Source organism: Gossypium arboreum, chromosome 4, assembly GCF_025698485.1.
Source record: "Gossypium arboreum isolate Shixiya-1 chromosome 4, ASM2569848v2, whole genome shotgun sequence".
NCBI classification, from domain to species: domain Eukaryota; kingdom Viridiplantae; phylum Streptophyta; class Magnoliopsida; order Malvales; family Malvaceae; genus Gossypium; species Gossypium arboreum.
Genome location: NC_069073.1, coordinates 84,704,550 through 84,708,044, shown reverse-complemented (window position 1 = coordinate 84,708,044; position 3,495 = coordinate 84,704,550). Strand labels below are relative to the sequence as shown.

General features: G+C 37.3%; 1 non-coding gene across 1 annotated transcript; it reads right to left on the bottom strand.

The window, feature by feature from the left end:
* Positions 1-2,289: 2,289 nt before the first annotated feature.
* Positions 2,290-2,396, bottom strand: LOC128292318 (small nucleolar RNA R71). The gene has a single exon (XR_008282303.1). It is a non-coding gene; the product is annotated as a small nucleolar RNA R71 (small nucleolar RNA).
* Between the last annotated feature and the right edge of the window lie 1,099 nt (positions 2,397-3,495).

The window sequence follows — 3,495 nt, the reverse complement described above, 5'->3', positions numbered from 1 at the left end:
TGGCTATTGACCAAAAATCAATTGTAGTGGAGAGTATTTATAATTTATTGGCTTGATGCATACAACATGTAAATCAATACGATCTCATGCTGAAATAGAAAGTTTTGTTCTCATAAGTAATGATTTAACTATTAGTTGGAGGCATTTGATAAACAATTTGATAAACGCCAAATTATACATATTTTTACCCCAAATACCTAGCATATTTACGGATGTTTATTACTAAATTTATGGATTTTGGTGCTCTTAATTCGTTTATTTCATGTTTTGCACTCAGGAGAGCACCAAGAGTCAAAAGGAGCCAAAAAGGGACAAAACGGACCAAATCGAAAAGATGACACTGCCTAAGTCTTGCCACACGGGCAGCTCACACGCCCGTGTCTTTCGAGGGTGTCGACCAAGGCTTTCACGATTCACACAACCTGGCCATTCACCCACATGGCTGTGTGCAATTTAATGAATCGAACACGGCCTAGCAATCACGTCACACGATCGTGGCACACGGGCATGTCCCTTTTTTCAAAGAGTTGTATTTTACACGGAAAAGGATACTTAGGGAGGAAGAAAGCCAATCCAAAGCCTATATAAACACCCTAAGTATGACTTAGAAAGGGCTGCTCTCTCCATAACTTTTCTGGAGTCCAGACTCGCATGTCGAGAATTACTTGAAGAAAGCCAGACGATCCATCCCAAAATCCAGAGCTACTCCAAAACTGAAGATCTCTCTCAGAATTCCTTCAGGGGTTTTAGAGTTTTCTTTATGTTTTGTTATTTTCATACTTTTGAGATGTACTCTTATTTTATTATGAACTAAACCCCTTAGATACCTAAGGGGGTTGAAACCTATGATGGATCTTGTTATTATTATCTGAATTGTATGATGAATACTGGATTTGTTCTTAATTATGTGTTTTAATGCTTGAGTTAATATTCCCGGTATTAATTCATGATTTGATATGCTTATGCAGAGGAGCAGAAGTCCTTGTCTAAGAGTAGATTATGTATAATTAAGCAGAGTTGATCGAACGCCTAGAAATAGGGTTACGAGATTTTGCAGGATTTGGGTGAAACCTCATATGAGAGTCAATAGATCGATTTACTGCTTCCCTAGGGGTTTTAATTAAGAAAGAAATTTCGATTAATTCAACTGAGGGTTAGGTGTTATTATTCTCGAAAGAGGTAATAATATAGGTTAGGGAGTCTCACGATCAAGTCAAGTGAATAAATCATCTGGTTTAGAGTCAGATAACAAGTGAAATCTAGGTGGATTACTCCTTGGGTGTCGTCTTTATCAATTACTTTTCTTCAAGTCTTTTTCCAAATTTTCTCTTTACTTTAGTTTAATTAGTTAATTAGTTTAGTTAATTAGTTTAATAAACAACCCCTCCTTATGTCTAGGTTAAATAATAAAAAGATAGTTATTACTAGTACTTTGGTTCCCTTGAGTACGATATCCCGGTCTTGCCCATTACTATACTATTGTTTGATAGGTGTGCTTGCCTTTCCGTCGTGATAGTAGTTAGTTTAGGTTTGATCTTCATTATAAATATTTATTACTTGTTACAAATCATGCGATCAAGTTTTTGGCGTCGCTGCTGGGGAACTAAAATATAAGGAACGCTAAATTTTTATTACTTTAGCCATTTATTTTTTCTTGAAATTTAATTTACTTTTATTAATTTACTTTTTCTTTCTCTTGGCATGTTTTTATAGTTTATGACTAGAAGAAACCCGTCGAGACCATTAGTTTTTGACAAAGAAATCGATCGTATAGTTCGTAGAAATCAAAGAGAGATAAGGCGCAGCTTACAATGCACAGAGAACGAGCAAGAAGACGATACTCAACTCCCAACCGACGAGATGGCTGAAAACCAAGGCAATTAGCTACCTCCTGCAATTGTGGCTGATCAAAATCCTGCCACACGTACTATGTATGATTATGCTAAACCTTCTCTAACAGGAACTGAATCTAGCATAGTTAGACCTGCTGTAGCTGCAAATACTTTTGAATTAAAACCTAACACTATTTAGATGATACAGCAGTTTGTTCAGTTTGATGGTTTGCAGGATGAAAATCCCAACGCTCACTTAGCAAATTTCCTGGAATTTTGTGATACATTCAAAATCAATGGCGTTTCTAATGATGCCATTCGTCTTTGGTTATTTCCTTTTTCATTGAGGAACAAAGCTAAACAGTGGTTGAACTCGTTACCACGAGGGTCAATTACTACTTGGGAACAAATGACTGAAAAATTTTTACTAAAATACTTTCCACTGGTTAAAACAGCTAAATTACGTAATGATATCTCTTTTTTTGTGCAGATGGATTTAGAAACACTTTACGATGCATGGGAAAGATACAAGGACTTACTGAGAAGGTGCCCTCACCATGGGTTACCGCTCTGGCTGCAAGTACAAACATTTCACGATGGTTTGAATCCTCGACTCGGCAAATGGTTGATGCAATTACCGCGTAACCATCAACAATAAAACACCTAAGATGCCTATAAGTTTATAGAGGAGATGTCATCAATAACTATTAGTGTCAAGTTATGAGGACAAAGCCAACGAAAAACAAATGGCGCTTATAACATCGACTCAGTCACCATGCTCTCTAATCAGGTAGAACTTCTCAATAAAAAGATTGATGGTTTTTTTGGTTCTACGCAGGTACATCCAGTAATGAGGTGTGACTCAAGTGGCGGAGGTGTGCATACAGAATATCAATCCTTCGATACTCCAACCGAAGAGGAACAAGTCAACTATATGGGTAATAATAACTTTAGATCTCAAAATAACCCATACAGTAATACTTATAATGCAAGCTAGAGAAACCACCTAAATTTCTCCTAAGGTGGTCAAGGGAATCAAAAGCCACAAAATCCTCAGGGTTTTCAACAGCCACCTTATCAACAAGAGAAGAAACTGAACCTTGAGGAGATGCTCTCAAAATTCATATCAATGTCAGAAACCCGTTTCCAAAATATCGAGACAGCACTTAAAAATCAACAAGCATCGATCCAAGGACTCGAAACTCAGATAGACCAGCTTTCCAAACTGATCACCGAATGACCACAAGGTAGTTTGCCAAGTAATACCGAACCTAACCCAAGGGAACAACTCAGCGCAATTAATACTCAAGATGACGAAGGAGTCGTTGAGCCTGAACCAGAACCGAGGCAAAAAAATTGTGGTAAGCAAAGGGAGAGATGAGGTAGGTCAAAATACAAACAAACCAGTGACTATCGAATATAAACCTCGTGTGCCAGACCCTAACGCGACAAGGAAAGACCACTCAGACAAACAATTCGGTAAATTCCTTAAACTTTTGAAAAAAATTACATATTAACTTACCGTTTATTGAAGCTTTGTCGTAAATGCCAAATGCAATGAAATTTTTAAAAGAGATTTTAGTAAATAAGCGGAAGTTGGACAAAACATCGCATGTGGAGCTAAACGCAGTCTGCTCAGCTATTCTACAGAATAAACTACCCC